Source organism: Octodon degus, unplaced genomic scaffold (assembly GCF_000260255.1).
Source record: "Octodon degus isolate 3935 unplaced genomic scaffold, OctDeg1.0 scaffold00181, whole genome shotgun sequence".
NCBI lineage: Eukaryota > Metazoa > Chordata > Mammalia > Rodentia > Octodontidae > Octodon > Octodon degus.
The window spans coordinates 1,199,266-1,221,440 of record NW_004524757.1 but is presented as its reverse complement, the minus strand read 5'-3'; the positions used below and the strand labels follow the sequence as shown (position 1 = coordinate 1,221,440).

The following is a 22,175-nucleotide window of genomic DNA, read 5'->3' as shown; positions in this document are numbered from 1 at the left end:
ACAGATGACTTGAAACCTTTATCTCAGTTACTATTTGGAAGTTTTTGGTCAGAATCTTTGAACTCAGCTGCTTGGGACACAGTTGTTTAAGGATTTTCTGCAGAGAATGCCATTATTAGGAAAATATTTATGTGGGTGATCTTTTCTGAGGCTTGCTTCTTCTTTCCAAAGATCGTGCTCCATGGGTTTTGCAGTGGCGGAGTGCTTGTATGGCGTTTGTGTTATCCTGGGTTCAGTCCTAGTGATTCAGAGAGAGGAAGAGGAAAAGGAAATTCCCCTTCTGTGGTAATCCTCAGACTCTCCTATTGTTGCTGGTGGAAGAGGTTTACCCTGAGGGCACAGATACTGTGATACAGATCAAAAAACAATATATTTCTGGTTTCCTTTCAATCAATCTGGGAAAAGCTCCAAAATCTTCAAAGTTACCCCATTCTCCTTGTTTCTACAAATGCCTGTTATACAACTGGCCCAACGGGTTAGCTTCTCTGGACTCTGATGTGGAGCTCTACTGAGTACCCCCCCCCCGGCTTCCCTATCCCTGTGAACTAAGGTAAGGTAACAAGACATGTGTCCATCCTTTTTTGAGCTCATGCTAATGCTCTGCTGTGTACTAAGTTCTTTAAAAGGATGACTGTATTTGCTTTTCATGGCTACTTTATAAAGAAGGCATTATTCATAGCCACATACTATAGATGAGAAATTGGAGGCATAGAACGCTTACATAATTTGTCAAAAATCACACAGCTTATAAGCGATAGAGCGAAGATGTTATCCTAAGTCTGTCTTTCTAGAGCTCAAAAATCAACTCTTAACAGTTAACAAGTCAGGGCCGGTGAAATAGCTCAGCAGACTAAGCACCTGCCTAAGCAAGTGCAGCGACTGGGTTTCAACCCCCAGCACCAAACGCTGCACTAGCCCTACCCCCGGGTGTGCTGAGCCAGCCAACAAGGATGGGTGTGGTGGCACATGCCTGTAATTCCAGCCCTGGGGAGGCTGAAAACAGGAAGATCACTATGAGTCCAAGCTGCGTAGTGAGACCCTGTACCAAATACATAAAAAAACCACACACACACATTAAGAAAATTAAAAAAAACAGTTAACAAATCTTTATAATTGCTCTAAAATTGTACTCACTTGTGTTTCCACTGTCATATGAGAGCAGAGGGACATACACCACGCTGGGCTCAGAATTGTTTCTTTAATGACCAGCTCTTTGCCTGTAAGTGAGATATATGTCACTTGCCCCTGTCTGCACTCTGAGTGCGTCCTTTTATAAGATGTGTCTTATTTTATCTTACATTTTAAAAAGACAGCTTATCCAGACAAAATTTATTTTCAGATGATTTCTTTATATTGCATAATTTGATTGGAATATTAAACAACCATCACACATAGCTTAATAATATGGGTATATTCTGAGAACCATGTCCTTAGCTGATTTACTTCTTCTGAGAACATTGTTATATGGCATATGACTATTTCATTTCACCAAGCAATCACTTTACTGCATTCTTTTTCATTTTCACACATTTCACCTAACTTGCTTTTATTCAACTTTCTAGGCTCTATTGATACTGTAGTGTTCATAGAATATTTTATCATTTTAATTCAAGTGTGTTCTTGTTTAATTTAATCTGTTAGTAGATATTAGGAGATTCAGGTCATCATAAAACCATTATATCCACTTAGCATTCATGCTTCAGCACTTGTTTTCGATCATTTTATGACTTTTAGATTTTGTCTTGTGTATTTTTAGAGAAGCATAGTTTGTCTCACTAATATTACAACCTTTCTGGCATGCTTAAGGGAAAAGGCTGGGTGTCTAGATTGTCGTGGATGGGAGTGAATGCAATGGACATTAATTTATGTATTTGTGCCTGATCCTGTCTGCTCTTCATGATTCAGAGGTAGGCTTTTCCTGTGGGAGCTGCCAGGTCGGGAGGAGTGTGGCCTTCTTCTCTCCCTGCCATGGCTTGTGCTTGTCCCCTGTTATCCATGTACTCCAAAAAGGGGGAGTCATCTGGCAAAAATGTCACCTTGCCTGCTGTGTTCAAGACTCCCATTCGACCAGATATTGTGAATTTTCTTCACACCAACTTGCAGAAAAATAACAGACAGCCAGATGCTGTCAGCAAATTAGCACATCATCAGACCAGTGCCAAGTCTTGAGGGACTGGCAGAGCTGTGGCTCGAATTCCCAGAGTTTGTGGTGGTGGAACCCACTGTTCCAGCCAAGGTGCCTTTGGCAGTATTTGTCGGGGAAGCCGCATGTTTGCACCAACAAAAGCCTGGCCCCGTTGGCACCTCAGAGTCAACACAACCCAGAAGTGCTATACCATCCGCTCAGCCTTGGTTGCCTTGGCCTTGCCAGCGCTGGTCATGTCCAAACGTCATCGAATTGAGGAAGTTCTAGAACTTCAATTGGTGGTGGAAGATAAAGTTGAAGGTTACAAGAAGACTAAGGAGGCAGTTTTGCTCCTGAAGAAACTTAAGGTCTGGAATGATATCAAAAAGGTCTGCACCTCTCAGCGAATGAGGGCCAGCAAGGGCCAGATGAGAAACCGCTGTCACATCCAGCGCAAGGGACCTTGCATCATCTATAATGAAGACAGTGGCATCATCAAGGCCTTCAGAAATATCCCGGGTGTTACTCTGCTCAATGTAAGCAAACTGAATATTCTGAAACTTGCTCCTGGTGGGCATGTGGGGCATTTCTGCATTTGGACTGAAAGTGCTTTCTGGAAGTTAGATGAGCTATATGGCACTTGGTGAAAAGCTGCTACCCTCAAGAGTCATTATAACCTGCCTATGCACGAGATGATCAATACAGATCTGAGCAGAATCTTGAAGAGTCCAGAGATCCAAAGAGCCCTCCGAGCACCACGCAAGAAGATCCATCGAAGAGTCCTGAAGAAGAATCCTCTGCAGAACCTGAGAATCATGCTGAGTCTGAACCCATATGCAAAGCCCATGTGCCAGAACACCATTCTTCACCAGGCCAGGAATCACAAGATCCTTATGCCTAAAGCAGCTGCGCAGGCAGCCAAACTGAAAGAGAAGGAAATTGCCAGCAAGAAGCCTGTGGAAGAGAAGAAAGGAAAGAAAGCTGCTGGTCCCCAGAAGCCTGTGAAGAAGCCTTTGGGGAAAAGGCCTGCAGCTCCCAAGAAACCACAGAAAATAAAACTGCTGAAGAAAAAGAAGCCTGCTGCATAAACTCTCAAAATCTCTATCCCATACAAGTGCCATAAATTTGGACAGCTTATTTTGAATAAAGACCTGGTCAGAGGCAGTAAGAAAAAAAAAAGATTCAAAGGTAGGATGTAAAATCATATAAAACCTGATCTGTAGACTGGTTTTGTCATGGTTCTTTCCTCAGGACATGGCTCAAAAGAAGTAGTAATGGGTCTAATAATTACAATAGTGTAAGCATTCATACTGGCAGTGCTAATATTAGCACCAAATGCCATCATATCATCTAACAAACACATAGATCAGGCATAGAGGTAGATGCTTTAGTGGCATATCTTATTTGCTTATGTATCTCGTTTATCTTAATTTTATAGACTATTAAATCTCCTGAATGGCCCTGCAATTGGGCACATACTTTATTCACAAGGAAATGGGAACTCTGAGATGTTTGGTCATTTATACAACCTAGGATTTAAGTCCATATTTGTCTTAATTCCAAAGCCCTTGCTTTTTCAGTACAAGCTTCCTGAATCATATACCTGCAGAAAACCAGGATTCTTTTCTGAGCAGGTCACAGGGAGGACATCCCAAGGATTCTCCTCTTCCACCTGATTTCACCTAATTCTTAGTGCTAGGAGATCTCTCCACACCCTAACCAAGCATCTGGATTCATGGGCTTTGGACAGCCAACGATTTGTTTTAGCTGAGCTGACAGAAAGGTCTGGTCTCATGTGAACAGAGCAGCTTTAGTATAAAACTTTGTCACCTTGCCCTGTTTCCCTGCTTCCTCTTTGGCTCAAATCGGCTCCTTGTGGATGTTCAGAAACCCCCATAGGCAGGCTTCTATCCCAGAAGTTCTATCAAAGCAATGCATCACTTTTACCTCTCTGTTACTGAGCACTAGAAGTAACTTCCCCCAGAAAATTCTTTTTATCTTTTTGCAGACAGACTTGCTGAAATCCTGCATCTTTTTCTTCTTCCCTCCGTTTTCTTTCCTAGTTATTTAAAGAGTTTAAAGCCCACACAGGAAGAATATGATGGCCAACATCCAACAACACCTATTCACTAACCAGGAATAAAGTTTACCTTTGTAACCGTAGTAACCATTGCTAGTTGCTGTGCAGTTCACTCCTCAATTTCCTTGTATATTGAAAATACTTTACATAAAACCCTTAAGATTATCTCTTAACTAAGCTAGCAATTCTCATATGCTGTTATGTTTCTTTTTATAGAAGCTATGTTTATTTTTCCCTTCTGAGGCTAAAAACACATTTACATGTAACATAATAACAACTTTTCCTTGCAGCTACTGGAAATTTCCCAAAAGACCCACAAGAGTGTTTTGTACTTCTCTGTAAATGTTAGATTTATTATCCTAAATAGAAGGCTGACAGAAGCACAGATACTGGTTAAAGAGCATAATCTATACTGTGGTATCTTAAAAGTGGTGACTTAGGAAGAGACCATAGTGCTGAGGATCAGAAAATCTGCTCTACCAGTAATCAACCTTGACATACTACGCTTGTTGCTTGATATAACACTACTTCCATCTCCTCACTTCCTCCAATGGGGTGCATGGGGAAGACAGGAAGACCAGACAGTCCTTTGTTCAGGAAGAACCTTTACTCTATGTGTCATCTGACAGAGAGCAACACCAGCCACAGACCCCAAATGACAAAAAGCAATATCTAATAAGGAAGTTGAAGCCAGGTCTAGGCTGAGACAAGGGGATCACTGGGAGTTCTAGGCCACCCTGGGCTACAAAGTGAGACCCTGCCTTAAAAAGACAAAAAATGACAACTTTAAAGTTTAAAGAGAAGAGCTTAGTGTGAACGCCAATTTCTCTCTCTCATATCGGACTGTGCATGTTGTCGCCTTATATGATTCTGGAGCTGGATCCTGAAGTTTTTCCTTTTCTTTTCTCCTTGGCTCCTGTTACGCTTTACCGAGAGAGGGCGCTGGAGAGACACTGCAAGGCCAGAGAAAGACCAAGGAGCCTGTGTACTTTCCGTCCTGTCTTCCACTGACATCCGCAGTGGATCCCTGCTAGCATTAACCTTAGTGGCCTTCCCTGTTTGGCAGTTCCCCACATCTTCTGGTGATTCCTTGCTACGACAGAGGAAGTCCTTACAGTTGAGCTGTTGCCTTTGCCTGAACACGGGCCCGCTGGCTGATGGATAGCCCCAGAGGTTGGGCTGTAGCTCCTGGCTTCTGGAAGTCTCTGTCCTGCCATGCTGTGTGTTCCTGTGGTAGTCATATCCCTACACACACACACACACACACACACACACACACACACACACACGACAGTATGTAAGGCATATAAGAGAATTCACAGTAAACCAACCAATAAAGGCTTTGGGGGTTGAGTTTAGCAAATAAAATTTAAATGTAAGAAATGCACATGAGAAAGTGTTTCCAGCTGGGCCTGTCATGTGACAAAGGGAAACTGACTGAGTAGGGAAGAAAGCTGGGGAAAATGAAAGTAATAAAAACAATTTTTATTGAGTTCCAAAACACTGACTTCAAAACAATTAAATTAATAAAGTAGTTTCACTATTTTTTTGAACTCAAGGTAGGTCTTTAAAAATTAAATTGCTTTTAACTCTGATTTGTTAACTCAATAAGTGTGGTTTTCAATTTAACTGTTTTTGAAGTTACCGTTTTTAAGTGGTAATAAACATTTTTTCAATTTTTTCCTGTTTATTACCTTACCTGTTTTAAAAGCTCTCAGTCAAGCTTTGCTCTATTTAGCCAGCTCTCTATGTAGCCGACAGAGAAGCAGTTAGGTGCTAAGTGTGAGGAATTGGCCCACATCATTGTGGAACAGAGGTAAGGAAAATAAATGCCATCTTGAGACAAGCATCCAAGTTTCCAGCTGCGCCCCCATCTCCTCATATGTTGCCTATACTCTTCCTATCCTCACTCTTGGCTGATGGCCTTGTTTTAAATTTCACTCGACAACAATCAGGCATTGCTAGTTTCCCTGCCACAAGCCTGTAGAATTCCAATCTCTAGCATTTCCTGCTTCTTCACTGTACCATACTGCACTGCAACAAAAAGGTGACTTTCTCCTATCAAAGGCTAACTTCCTCCACATGTACTCCGGATCCAATTTCTTTGTGGCTTTCTCTTATGGGCTAGATTTTTACTTGCAAAAGTCATTTGTCAAAGTTGTTTAATTCCCAAAAACAATGCAAATTCCCTGATGTCAGGGTTCATGTTTGTTTTATATACTTCTAAACACGTACACAAGTTCATAGCAATCCAAGAACCAAGACAAAATTTTTTTTTAATATGTATTCAGTTGTTACAGGGTCTCACTATGCAGCTCAGACTTGTAGTGATCCTCCTGTTTTCAACCTCCCCAGTGCTGGGATTAGAGGCATTGGCTACCACACCTAGACTCTGTGGCTGGCTCAGCACACCCTAGGGGAAGGGACAGCCTGGCCTGTGGGGGTTGGGGGATTGAGTCCCATCCCTGAGCGTACCTGAGCTTGCCAAAGCAGGTGCTTTAGCTCACTGAGCATCTGGCTGGTCCAGCCAAGACAAATTCTTAAAACATAGTGGACACATCCTACATATTTGATGAAAAAATAAGCAAATGTGTTTCTTTTGTGCATTTTCAGTTTGGTTATCTTGTGAGCTTTCATCCCTGATGTTTCCCCAACCACTCTCAATGCTGTCCACTGTCTCAATTCTTTTCTTCTCTACAATTTATGCTTTTCTCAGACTCCAGATTCTCTTTGACCTCCGCCTGTCAACTTCCAGCTGAACGCTAGGCAGCCTTCTTGCTTGATGGTTGTCTTGATGGTTGACAGTGAATTGATAAAATGAGCTCTACCCTAAGATGAGCTGGAGACAATAGCTAAGCTAATACCAGAATTCTATTTTTCTGTACCTTCAAGAGACAAGACTCATCCCAATTTGATATACTCACATCTTGAAAGATCTCCCTTCTTTTCAGACTGCTATGTGTCAGGCAAAAAAATGTAGTGAGAAGGGAGAGTGGGTGGTAGTATCACAGTAGCTTCCTTTGTGTCTGTCTGACACTGCACAGGGACTCTAAGGACATCTCTAAATTCCCGTATGCAAAGGATGAAAAAAATATGAGATTGTTGGAAAATAAAACAAGATCCAAAAATTTCTGCTTTACTTTTCTTTCTGAGAAAAAACAATTACATTATCTGTATTTACTGTCAAGGACACTCTTTTCCCCATCAAATTAATCTAATTCCCGTTATTTGATCTACTTTGGAGTTAGGAGGAAATTGGAGAGAGTCAAAATACTTATTCTGCATTTTCTATATTGGGCACCTCTAAAGTATTTACTAACTCAATAATGATAGTCAAAAAATCAATATAAATAACTAAGATTCAATAATTTAGTCAGTTTCACAAATGTTTATTAAAGAACAATTATGCATCAAATAATTAGGACATATTGGTGAACACAATAAAAAGATCAACACTATTCCTGCTATCAGGAAATCTAGACTATCTTTTTTTTATATTTATTTATTTTTATTTATTACATTTATTTATTGTGTGTGTGTGTGGCCAGCTCAGCCCACCAGGGGGCGGGTCTGGCTGGCATGTGGTGCTGGGGATCGAACCGCGGTCCCTGTGCTTTGGCAAGCTTGTTTTAAGTAGGTGCTTTAGACCACTGAGCCATCTCTCCAGCCCCAAAAAAATAAATAATCTTCTTTTTCTTTTTTTTTTTTTTTTTTTTTTGGTGGAACCGGGGATTGAACTCAGGCCCTTGCACTTGCCAGGGAAGCGCTTATTCTACTGAGCCATCTCCCCGGCAATCTAGACTATCTTAAGAGAGCTACTATCTCATTTGACTACATTATGAAAAAATAAAACTCATGAGGTTATAGTATAAAACTATGGTGAGGCTATACTCAATCAAATACAGAGAATATAGTGGTAGCTTGAAAGTTCTTCCAATTGTTTCAATGTGCACCATACTAATGCAAAGAAGATGCATATTTATGGACATCCTTTCATCCAGGAATCACGTTTTTGAAACACAGCTTAGGAAAGTGACTTGAAAGAAAGAAGCCTCTTTCCTATGAAAGTATTTGTGGCAGCACCATCTACGATGACAAATACAAAGTGACAAAAACTCAAATGTTTGGGGAATTGTTGAAATACTGATAGTATGATCCAGAGACTCCTGTTCAAGAGAAATTAGTTTATTTGGGAGATGAAAGGGGCATAAGCAGGTGAAGAGGTAAGAGCAAGAAGGAAGCCACGTGGTGCATTACTGAGCTGCTGCCGCTACCACCCCAAAGCATGGCTGAAAGGTTTCAGAGGAGCCCTATGCCAAAATGACATGATACTTTGAAGTTATTAATCCTCTAATTCTCAACAGTCAAAATTTTGAGTTTTTCCAAAAGAGTGTTAGTTCTTCAACATCAATATTTCCTATAAACCTTGGCTGTGACCAGAATGCCAGTGAGTGGTTGAGGTACATGGATTCTCTGATGTAGGTGGTAGGAGCTTAACATAGGTTGACACATACTAAAAGGACAGCCGATGAAACAATGTAATACTAGACATAGCGGCACACTCTGTAATCCTAGCACTCGGTGAGGCTGAAGCAGGAGGATCACCATGAGTTGGAGGCCAGCCTGGACTACATAGTGAGGTGTCAAAAACTGTGATAGTTTTAGTATTGACATCAAATTGGAAACATGTACATATATTTGTAAATGCCTAGCAGAAGTATTGGCAAGCAATACTATTTCTGTGGTGTACATGTATGTAACTACTAATGTCATTAAAATACATAAAGTCATAAAACAGTGTGGTTCAACAGGTGCAATTTTTAGTATTATAAATGTATTTAATTAACTGATTAATTAATGGAAACATTTACTCTTTAGTTATATTTTGTGTTAGTCAATTTCCCATTGTTGTGACAAAATACCTGAGGAGAATAACTTAAAGTAGGAATGATTTCTTTTTTTTTCTGGTACCAGGATTCAAACTTAGGACCTTGTGCTGGCCAGGCAAGCACTGTGCCACTGAACTATATCCCTGGCGACTTCTTTCGGCTGAGTTTCATAGGTTCCAGTGTATGGTCAGCTGGTTCCATTGTTTCTGAGCCAAAGTGGGCATAGCATGATGGCACAGGGGTATAGTGGACCAAAGCTGCTCAGCTTGTGGTAGCAAGGAATCAGAGAGAGGAAAAGAGCAAAGAGGAAGGCTCATGGGGTAACACATAGTCCCCAGGGTCACCCTTCCTGCTGTGACCACCTCCCTTCAACTGGGCCTCACCTTCTAGAATTCCATTACTCCTTAATAATGCCATCAGACCATGACTCCTCCCATGGACTAATCCAAGTGTGATGTTAAAGCTCTCATAATCCAGTAATCCAAAAGCCCATCAGCTGGCATTGAAGCCCCAGAACATGGCTTTAGGGGAACATTTTTGATGCAAACCATACCAGATGTCAATAAAGTGATACTTTTTGAATGCTAGAAGTAGTGTACATACAAGAGCTGCTAGAGATGTGGGATGAAACATGGAGACACCTTGGGTTAGGCAGAGGGAGAGATCAACTTCATCAAGAATGAATTGCCTGTGTTCAGCCTATTGAATGAAAAGTGGAAGCACCCTTAACAGTACTGAGGAAGTCAAGGGAAAGATTTCATATTAAAGCAGAAGATTTTTGAGTAATGATGTAAGGCTATGATATTCTTAGAAGTTTTTCTAAATATGACATTGAGGAGGCTTTGGAGATATTATTCATAGAGTATATCAACATTTGAAATTTACAGAAACACATATTTGAAAAACATTACAAATAAGGGTGAAAATACTGCCACATAAGTTATTGCACCCCATAAATACTGATATGATAGAAAAGCAGGAAACAGTTCCTTTCAAAGGACCCACATTCTCCCTTTAGCCATTCTAATAATTTTTCTCAACATTGTTCTGTTCAATAGAGATTAGGAAGACAATCTTTGCTAATTAATTTCCACAATACAAGCCTTAGTGAAAGGAGATAAAACATTTGAGGAAGCAAAATAATTAGTAGATATGGTTACTTTGTAAGTTTTATTCTTATCAGAATACAAGCATTTGTTGCCTGGCTCTTTGACTAGTGTTAATCTTGTCATATATCTCGGGACTGTTGCCATACTTTGGTTTTAACACTTCTAGAATATCTGCTTGTTTTACTCATAGATTGTCTCTGATAAAAGGATGAAAGTAGGGACAATTATGCAAGGAACCACTTTGTCACTACTTCCATGACTGGAATTAAAATGCTTAGACATTGACATAAATAGGACACAGTATTTTATTGACATCAATTAACAAGAATGCAATGTTTCTTTTATTTGTGCCATTAATATGGGCCAAGGATAAGAAAAGTGCAATAAATTTCTCCTTTAAATTTGGAATCCAGTAAAAGAGAAAATTTGACTTGTTCATGTTTGCAGTTCTGTGAATCATGGCCAAATTTTTAAACATAAGTCATCTGGCACAACTACACTTTTAATGATACATTTACTTGAAATTCTTTTCACATCCCCCCCGTGGGTTCTTGCATTCAAACAGATCAGAACGAATATTTGGCTGAGGCATTTGGGGCTTCTGTGATCCACTGTCTCCATTGATTCGTGTTGACAATTACTGTCATCATACTGTGTGTCTCCTCAGGGGCTCATATTCCATTTACCTTATCTTTTGTCCCCTAAAGATCTTTGATATGATTGAACAGCAGTATACAAGCTTCACAATTGATGGGTTTGTATTTTGCTAGAAAGTTGTATGTTTCATGAGTACTAGCAAGTGGCCACCTGAAGTTCTGTATCTAACAACAGTATTTTTGGAGTGAGGCAATATAAAGAGAATCAAAATTTGATATTCACAGAGAAGTTTATGGACTATTTCCAAGAGTTATCTAATTTCCCTTTGTTAGTTTTGTTTATTCTTTCTAAGTTTATTATTTTCTTGTCATTTTTGAAGGATTTTTTGGGGGGGTCTGGCTTAGGCTGCTGTAAGGGTGGGTCTGGTAAGGCATGTGGAGCTGGATATCGAACCGTGGTGGTATCCTGGGCCTGACTGCCTTTGTATGAGCAGGCGCTTAAACAACTGAGCTAAACAGCAGGCCCCTAGAAGGAGGGTTTTTTTTTTTTTGGCTACTTTAGGGTGCCTTAAGTGCAGGTCTGGTGCTGGGAATCGAACCATGATCCTATGTGTCTGACTACATTTGCCCAAGCAGCACCTTAAACAACTGAGCTATCCCGTAAAGCCCCCTTTCTTGTCATTTCTGAAATCAGAGTATTCATATACCTTTAAACCTTTGTTATGTAATCACTAAGGCTGTGCTTATCACTCTCCTTTTGTCTCCATTATTTTCAGAATTCTTGGGCCGGGGAGATGGCTCAGTAGGATAAGCGCTTGACTGGAAAAACGCAAGGATCTGAGTTCAATCCCCGGTTCCGCAAAAAAAGAAAAAAAAATGTATATATATATTTTTTTTTCTTCAGAATTCTTTTAAGCCAGTTGTGTTTTCATCTTAAAATTGTTTGTATATTAAACATCTAATGTCAGACATATTATTTCCCTCCAATCTTCTTTCACAGTTCCAGAAAACACTTGCAATATGTGTGCATTTACTTACTCGTCATATATTTTCTAAGATCTACTTGTCACCAAGTTCAACATTAGGCCCTGGGGGCTGGGGTGATAGCTCAGTAGAATAAGCGCTTGCCAGCCAAGTGCAGGGTCCTGAGTTCAATCCCCAGTACCACACACAAAAAAAGCACTAGGCACTGTAGGTACAGATATTACATGCAGACGGCAGCATAACATAGTGGTGAAGACAGAGATTTCTGAGTTAAACCTGGGGTTGTGTCCCACCAGTGCTGATTAATTTTGTGTGCCAACTTGATTAGGCCATAGTGTCAACATGTTTGGCCAAGCAATAGTCCAGGTTCACTGCAGAGGTAGTTTTTTAAGATGTTATTTTAACATTTAAATTCACTGACTTTAGTAAAGGGTATTATCGTTTGTGATGTAGGTGGCCTCAGCCAGTTAGCTGAAAACTGTAAGAAACAAGACTTCAATTTCTCACCAGAGTTGTACTTCAGTAATACAATATAGAAATCCTGCTTGAGTTTTTAGCTTGATTCCCTGTGGAATTCAGACTGAAGACTGCAACAAAAACTCTTACTTGAATTTCCAGCTGGTTTACTCCATTGATTTTAGACTCAGCTGTCTGCCCTGTATGTATCATTTATGTGAAGCTGTTACAGTGTGTGTCTAGTTGTTCCCCCAAAGCCTGGTCCCGTGATGGGACAGTGAGCTCCTAGAGGTTATGATTAATTCATGACCCAATGCTGGGGTTATGGGTGTGAATGCTATATAAGAAAGGGAGAGAGGCCTACTTCCGCTGCTGCTCTTCCCTATTTGCTCTTGCTATTTTGCCATTTTCTGCCACCATGAACTGCTGTCCTCTCCCACATGCCACTCTGCCTTGGAAACGCCAGATATGGACTGAAACATCCACAAACTATAAACTAAACAAACTTTTCCTTTCTTAATTTTAAGTGTCAGATATTTTGTCCCAACAATGAGTGAAAAGTAATAGGCAGAGGCTGTACACAAGCCACTTGTTTAAATTGAAAATATTATCAGCAGAAAATACACCTAACCTACCAAACTTTAGAGTATGGCCTTATATGCCTAAAAAACACTTGAGATATTTATATTAAACTAGTTTTGAAAACTCATTTATTACATTCTATTTCAGAATAATGTGTTAAATTGATATGATTGAAATATACAGTGAACATTTAAATTTTTAAAAACCCTTAGTACAGTGAAAAATATAGTGCCATCGGCTCCCTTCAGAATACTCACACCTCACTGCAAACACACTTATCCCAACATTCTCACCACTTTGTGAAGCAGTTCTGGAAGTCCTCTTTCCAGAATGTTTCTCAAAGTTGTGATCCATAATACAGTGACTATTTCTGCCAAGTGCCATCTAACAGAAAGGTAGACTCACAAAAACATCACACTGTGTGCTCATCCTCCTTATTCACAGCATCTGCCACCTTGCAACTTCTTGCTTTTCCTCAAAGTGAAAATGACCATCAACGTTAATCATTTGGAATCAATTCAGGGACTGGGAAGCCATGTGAGTACAAGTAAAAACACTCCCAAAAGCTGAAGTGCTGCAGAAGGTGGCAAGAACCGTGCGGTAAGTGTGTTTGAAGAAAGAGGAGTACTTGTGGGGCATTAATGGCAATGTGATTTTTATTCAAAAAATTTTTAACTCAAAATTTACTATACCAGCACTTGGGAGGCTGAGGCAGGAGGATTGTCATGAGTTCAAGACCAGCCTGGAGAACACAGTGAATTCAAGGCCAGCCTGAACTACATAGAAAGACCTCATATGAAAAAGAAAGAAAGAATTTATTGTAGTTTTAATTCACAGTTTACAGCTCATGGAATTTATTGAGTACTGTACTGAAAGTGAAAAATAGCATGATCATATTAGTATATTTTTGCATCCTTGTAAAGTTTAAAAATGACTAGTCAAGCCATGATAATTTTATAGATGTGAATATATCTATAGATAAATGTCTCTATATCATATATAGCAATGTATAGAAAGAACTATCTAAATGTCTGTACAAAATATGATATATAGATAGATAGAGAGAGACACTATTATACCAACATTATACAACAAACTAACATACCAGCAGTTTTACTTACTAGCTAAACTGAGGAAGGTGCCAATCTGAGCTATACTTCTTCTTTGCTTAATGAATTTTAAAGAATGGTTAAACAAGTCAGTGTATGTGAACGAATATATCGCCATTCCTGGTATATATGGTATAGTACTCAACATGTAGTAACTGTAGCTTCAAAAACTCCTTATGTCACATGTGACACAGGTAATGCTAGAGATAAAAAAAATGATAGAAGGGAACAGAATTATATATGTCTTGGGGCAGAATAGTCAGCAATGACTTTCCGGAGAAATTGATACTTAAGGGCCAGCCAGATAGCTCAGCGGACTAAAGCACCTGCTTAGGTAGGCTTCAGGAACCGGGGTTTGATCCATAGGGTACAGTGCTGGCCCTGCCCCCAGGGTGCACTGACACAGCAACTGAGACTGGGTGTGGTGGCTTGTGCCTTAATCTCTGCACTTGGGAAGCTGAAAACAGGAGGCTCATTATGAGTCTGGGCTGTGTAGTGAGACCCTGTAGACCCCATACTAAATACATAAAACAAGAAAACAAATTGATACTTAAATCTTACTCAACTGAGTAGACTCATTCAGGTAGCTGAATTAGTTCAGAAACAGTATTGTTTGCTTAATTACTTACTCTATGTTGACTTTGCTATATGCATTGGAACAATAGACTTCATTTGGTCTAGATGAAAAAAGAAAAAAAAAAAAGACATTCCGAGCATATAGTTTCAGTTACCAAGTAAGACCAAGACTCCTAGAGATGTTTCCAGGGGTTGCAGCTCACTCCTGATAGGACAACTGGCTTTTCAGCCTCAGTGACTTCCCAGTAGCGCCTCAGTCCTAGGATCTGAGTTCCAACAGCAGAGAGAGAACGGAGGTAGAGCTGGAGGAGAGGCAGATCCTGTTTCTGCCAACACACCTGCCCGACTCTTAAGCCAATTTATATTGAAGTAGACTTATTGAGAGAAATGAAAAACAGATTGAGAAGCTGTCACATACTTATATCTTCCAAAATAAAGTAAAAATTATAGAGATGACAGCTGAATGTTTCCAAAAGTTGAAGAAAGAGCTGAGCCTATTCACTGAATCACAGTTTTGTGCTGAATTAATTAATTAGCATTATTTCATCTAACAGGTTCCATTTGTGTAATGAAATCATGAAGAAAAACCTTTTTTCTTACCTCCTCTTACTGAAGTTTTAAATTTAACAGGTGAATTATTTCTCTCAACCTAGACAAAAATTTTAGGTAGTTCTACTTCTCTCTAGTTATTCATAAAATGAAATAACTGATGATCTTCTTTTTATGTGTTTAGTAAGGGTCTACAGGGTCTCACTACACAGATCGGACTCATAGTGATCCTCCTGTTTACAGCCTCCCAGGTGCTGGGATACAGGCGTGTGCCACCACGCCAAGTCTCAGTCGCAGTCTCAGCATGCCCCAGGGGTGGGGACTGCACAGCACCCTAGACATGAAACCTCCAGCACCTGCATCAGCCTAAGCAGGCACTTTAATCCACTGAGCTTTCTGGCTGGCCTTATGATCATTTTTATTTATTTATTTATTTATTTATTTTTTTTTATTTATATGTGTGTGTGTGTGTGTGTGTGTGGCCAGCTCAGCCCACCAGGGGGCGGGGCGGGCTGGCATGTGGTGCTGGGGGATTGAACCGCGGTCCCTGATGCCTTGCCAAGCTTGTTCTAAGTAGGTGCTTTAGACCACTGAGCCATCTCACCAGCCCCCTATGATCATTTTTAGACATCGAATATTATGACAATTCTGAGATGAGAATGTTAATTTTCATATAATAATTTGCATTTGACGTTCAAGTGTGCAAATTTCCCAGCTCACTTTGCTAGGCTTTGTAGCAGGAAGATGCCATAACAGATACATGGTATAGTAAGCTTCATTTTGCTTTTCTGCTTCTTTCCTCAAGACTGGAGTATGCTATGGAGTAGAGTAAGGTGGGCAAAGTTGTTGGCCTTCATACTTAATTGTTCTGGCAAAGTTTTGAAGTTAACTTTTTCTCTCATGGTTCACTTTTATGAGTTCTCTGAGCTTGCTCCACTGCACTCCCATCATTGGCTCTCGATTTGATCCAGTTGAATGAATCTTTTTGTTAGGCTTTTATACCTAAAATTCCTAGGAATCCAAAGGTGCATCTTTTTGTGCTTTCTGCTGAGGTGAATGTCAATTTTAATAAAACAGTATTTGTTCTAATATGGTCTACATTTTCCAACATGTTCACTGTTTTTTTCTTCTTAATACTGGCCTGGAAAAACCTATGTAGACATGTGAATTATCTGCATCTTTTATCAATGTGTTTCCACGTGTCAACAGGGCTCATGTATAACTGACTTGTGAGTCAAATTTGACAAATGCTAGACATAATAATGCAGACTTCCTTTCTGTAGGATTGATTTCCCAGAGCTTTAAATGCACTTTGCTGAACATTAGATATATGATTTAGATAAATTATTTAGTATCTCTGTGCTGTTTTGGTATTTGTAAAAACAGACGAGATAGTCCTTACCTTACAATATTAGCATACAGATTAGATTCAGTGAAATATAGGTAGGTGTTTATCATAATGTTTGACACATAGTATGTACCAAATTTGATAATTAGTAGGATTCTCTATGATGATTATAATGATGATAATACCTTCTATCACTACAACTAAAATACTCTGGAATATCTGCCCCACCCCAGAACCTACCAATGGATTCAGTTGTATTCTGCAGGACACTTTGGGAAAATATCCCTCATTGTAATTTTTTAAATTTTGTAATCTATATTTTACAATTTAAGAAATGAAAACATCACATAGAAAAATTTTCCTTCTGCAACTTGGAACAGAGTGTTTTTAGTGGCTTTCATTTGCTTTTGACTTTCTGGAATGTACCATAACTAAAAGTTACCTTTGCTTATCTATGATGTTATTCTGAGCTACACAGCCGTTAATTCACATGGTACCTGCTAGTATCTATATTGGGGTGTGCATCAGTCGACTTTTTCATTTCATTCACTTATACTTTTATTTTTAAAGATATTCTTAGTGCACATTTGTAGTACATAGAGTTTATGTTCATTGTGGGGAATTGGTACATTTACAATAACATACCTCAGTTCTGCTTTTCCCCTTCCTTCCATTTACCATTTATTTTAATAGCTTCAGATTTATTTATCTTGCAAATCGTCAGAAAGTTAATTATGGGCTAGGGAGATAGCTCAGCAGTCTAAGTGTCTGCCTGGCAAGCGTAAGGACCTGGGTTCCTTCCCCAGTACCACATGCTGTGCCAGCCCTGGAACCCCAGATATAGTGGCACACACCTGTAATCCAAGCACTGATGAAGCTGAGACAGGAGGATTACTATGAGCCTGAGCTGTGTAGTGACACCATATACCAAATAAATAAATAGAGATAAAGAAAGTTAATTATGTGTACAGATTAACAATCAAACTAATAGGCCATAATCACATGAAACACATAAGACAATTATACCAAATCAAGGCACCCTTCTAGATACATTGTCCCTGGGAAGTCCAGCTTGGCAATATTTATTATGTTATCTAACAGTTCATGAACCTACTGAATTCCTACTGGTTGGCCATGTTGAAGCAGTAAAGGCAGTTCTGTGATATTTTACTCAGCTGCTGGTTGACACTGCTTTAGCAGTTTATACCTGCTTCACCCATGCTGGTGAAATAGATTCCTAGTAAATTGTCCCTTCAGGTGGGGGGATGTTGAAACGGTATTCCTTCTCAGACAAAGGGTAAATTAGTTGTGTGACTCTAAATACCAGCTCCCCCTTTCCTAGTAAATTTATTACAGTTGAATTTATAGTGGGTGTAAAGTAAGAATTGCTTTGTCAATGGCAAATGAAGCCTTGTAGGATAGAATCACTAGAAAGTTAAGAAAGAAGGTCAAGACAATTGACAGAATGGAGCAATGTCAGAAGATGCACTGCAACTAACAGATGCTCCCTCCTAACTCTTTCTGGTACCTCTCCTTTTTGCCATATAGCTGCACAGATGATAGTGGTGTAGCAATGTTCTGGGGGAGAAAGGGAGAAACTGAAGGTGCCTTACCATACATAGTTATTGATTAGAAACTCCAATTACTAGGAAGCCAAAATGTGATGTAGTATTGGGGTGGGATGGGGGAGGAAATCCGGGCTTGAGGCTTAACTCAGTTCTGTCATTGAAAATCTTATGACGCCTATTTTTACAAGAAAATTATTATGGCTTAAGTTTCTGTATTATATTCACAGAATTATGAAGGTGAATTGCATTTGAGATGCAAAACTATTTTAAAATTTGCTGTCTGCTATAAAATTATACACAATGAAATTTTTGCTAAGGAGAAAAAAGCTAAGCCAAACCAAACTGTGTGTGAAATTAGTGTCCTTGAACTCTCTATTTGATAGTGACAGACTAACCATAATTTAGCCTGAAAATTCTGTAATTATTGAAGGAAATTGTCCCCTTGTACATGATGTTTATGTGAGGTCTATTCTATTCTGGTCCTCAACTTGTCTATCTCAAATCTCAGGAAAAAATTATTGAAATACTTTCTACCTGTAATAATCTTGAAATCTTATTTTTTTCATTGTATAAATGCTATGTCCAGGTTTGTTTTTCTGAACAGTGAAGACCTATATAGACACAAACACGAAGTGATTAGCTTTAGCACACCACGATTTACTATTTCTGTGTTCTGTACCTCAATTAAGAGTATCATCTCTCCCCCACAATCCAGAAGACCATAGTCATTCCCTCTCTTCCTTCTGTCTTTTCTACATACTGATAGCCATCAAGTTCAATGAAATCTTGCTCAGGCCTGTTTGTATGCTCTTTCATTTTCCTAATCTTTTTTTTTATCCAATACATCAATGTTTCAAAATGTTCACTGAGTGATGTCTTTGCTTTGCTTGAAACCCTTTACTAAATTGTCCTTGGTTGTAGAATATTCAAATTGTGTAGAATTTTTTAAACTCCTAGAAATCTGTTCCCCTCACTTATTTCCCAGTATTACAGGGTAGCGCGAGTGATCAATGTCTTTCCCCCATAATTGTTGATGCCAAAATCCCCCAAATTTGCAAATATATCACCTAATATGGCAAATGAATTCTTGTAGAAGCTACCAAATTAAGGTGTTTGAAATACAGAGATTATTCTAGAATTTGGGTTTTGGCTTATTATATTCCCCTGGATCCAGACAAGAACAGTCAGAATCAGAGACAGAGATGGAGGACAGAAGCTAAGGTTACAGGGAATCTAGGTAATGAGTGCAGGAGTGAGAACAGCCTTTCAAATTTGGGGAATTCATGGAAAAAATCTTTCTTAGAGCCTCTAGGAAAAAAATGCAGGACTAGGGATTTAGGTCAGGGGCATAAGCACCTACCTGGCTAAGTGCAAGGGCCTGAGTTCAATCCCCCATTACCAAAAAAAAAAAAAAAAAAGAAAAGAAAGAAAGAAAAAACTGTAGTTCTGTTGGCACCTTGATTTTAGCCCCATAGGACTCCTTTTTAATTTCTGACCCACAAGATATTTGAAAATAAACTTCCATTACTAAAACAAAGAGATGATCATTACAATAGCAAATATAAACTAATACAAGATACGTGAAGTAGATCACCTTGTATAGTAGCTTAATTTAATCCATACTTTTAATATGCAATACAAATTAATAATTAAAATAATTTATTTTTGAAATTAAAATTTGTAACTCTTATGTATATTTAGACTAAGAATAAAGAAATATTTTCTATATTGGTAAGCCATGGAAGAAACAACATTGAATTAAAAAAGACACAGCAAAACAAAACAAAACAAAACAAAACAAAACAAAACTGCACATTATCTACATTGTTGCTATTGAAACCTTCCATAAACATACAGAAATCATTTCTCTTTAGTTGACCTGAGATTGCTTATCTGTAAAATTATTTCAAACTTCTGAATCCAACATATTCACAGTCTATAAATGCACAAGACTTAGATAAGTCAATACAAAAATTCTAGGTTGGAATATTAATCACTACATCTAGCATTGATCTTGACATTTTTAGTTCTTTCTTCTGTTTCTTTCTTATATACAATTGAAATTGAAGTAAATATTCAGGAACTGGGCATAGGAAAGCATTTGGAATAAAAAAAGTTATTTCACTCATTTCACTTCTGTAGTTTACAGAGTTAAAATAAATTTACTACACCATCATTGCTGATAAGTAGATAGGCTTATCATTTTAATCTCAGCAGGAATATAGCCCACAAATCTATTTACCCAAGCTTCATATATACTAATAGTTATGTGATACCATAGGAATGTTGAAGAACTGTTAATGTCAGTAGCATGGTTTTATTATTAAATCCCATGATAGCCATAAAATTAAAAGTGTCTATGTGAAGATATTTTGCCCCACATAAATGCATTTAGTGTTCTCCATTCAAAAGTCAGCCAATGCATATCAGATGTTGGGTAGTGCTTCATCATATTTTATCATCTTAGTTTCACCCAGAAGCATTAAATAATCTGGCATTCTTTCCTAGGTTTAAAGGGCTTCAATTATTATGACTAGCAGAATCTACTAGAATCTATATTTTAATTTTGAATATATACTATTATATCTAAAAGGAATCAATAAAGGAATATTTAAGTCTGAAATTGTGACTGTAGGGTGTATCCATAAGATATATGCACGTTGCTATGATGCTTCTCTAAAATTGATGATCTATTGGCACGTAAATTGTGATCTCCTATAAAGTGTATCTTAGATACCATTGCACTCTCAACGAAGGGTGGCAACTGGTAAATGTGTGCTATGTTATACTGACTATTTTCCGAGGCACAGCATTGTACTAGCTGCCCTACCATGAACTCCTGAGCCTGGGCACCAGATGCTACGTATTTTTCAGATAAACAAAACTTAGATGAGAGTAAAATAGTTTTTAGACTTTATTGAGAGTTTAGTAAGTGTTAGTTGTGATAGCAAGCACACATGAAGCTGTGTAACAGACAGGAGAATACTGAAGGACTGGAACATCCCCACAGAGGGGGCAAATTAACAGCCGGTGGGCTCAAAATTCTGTCACACGAAACAGCTCTATATCACCAGATTAATATACCATGTTGACTGTTGGCTTCATTAATATGGTCATGAAATATCCATTGTTCAACTATTATTTAACATAACAATGTTGAATATATTTAGGTATTTTGATATTGGGGATTGAACTCAGGACTGTGCTTGTGGGGCAGGCACTTATGCTGCTGAGCTCTCTCTCTCTCTCTCTCTCTCTCTCTCTCTCTCTCTCTCTCTCTCTGTGTCTTTCTGTCTGTCTGTCTCTCTTTTTCTTTCTCTCTCTCTGTCTCTCTCTGTCTCTTTCTCTCTCATTATTCAGTTACCCAGAATCCTAAACTGGATATTGCAAATATGCAAATACACAAATTCATGTAAACACAGTAGCAAAATTTTCAAAGTATATTTTGTTTATTATTTATTTTTTATGAAATGTTTATTTTCAGCCTTCCTACATGCCGTGTTTGCTTTGGTAGGGTGGTATCAGTGAGCAACAGCTACTTAGCAGGTGCAACATAGTTCTGAAGCTGAAAATTTTGAGAACATTAATGTAAACTGATTTGATTTACTGGTAGAACAGAATGTGATGGCAGAATGTAATGTTAGAAATTATTTAGTCTCAACCTCTTCCAGATTGTGATTTTAAATGTGAGGAGCCTAAGGCTCAGAAAGCAATAACTTAGTCAAGATAATAGAATGATGAGCTGGTGAGATAGCTCAGTGGACTAAGTGCCTGCTTAGGCAAGTGCAGAGACCAGGGTTCCATCCCCAGCACCATGTACTACACTGGTCCCACCCCTGGGTATGCTGAGCCGGCCACTGTGACCAGGCATGGTGTCACACATCTGTAATCCCAGCACTGGGGAGGATGAAAACAAGAGGATCACTATGAGTCTGAGCTGTGTAGTGAGACCCTGTACCAAATATATTTATTTTTTTTCATCAGTTATTTTTATTTTAAAGAAAGAAAAAAATAAAAACAGTGGTACAAAATCTCAAAACAAGATTTTAGGAGAATAACAATAGTTAGTACATTGTGTATTGTTATTGCCAAAGTAGTTTCTCATATTACAAGATATAGGCAAGAAATAATAAGCAAATAACATAGGTACAAACCTCTATTTTTAAGTCAACAGAAAATGGAAATATACTTTTTGAAGTTTCTT

The 22,175-nt window shown here is 38.7% G+C and overlaps 1 pseudogene; it reads left to right on the top strand.

The window, feature by feature from the left end:
• The first annotated feature begins 1,968 nt into the window (after nt 1–1,968).
• Nucleotides 1,969–3,213, top strand: LOC101571308 (annotated as a pseudogene).
• Nucleotides 3,214–22,175: the final 18,962 nt, after the last annotated feature.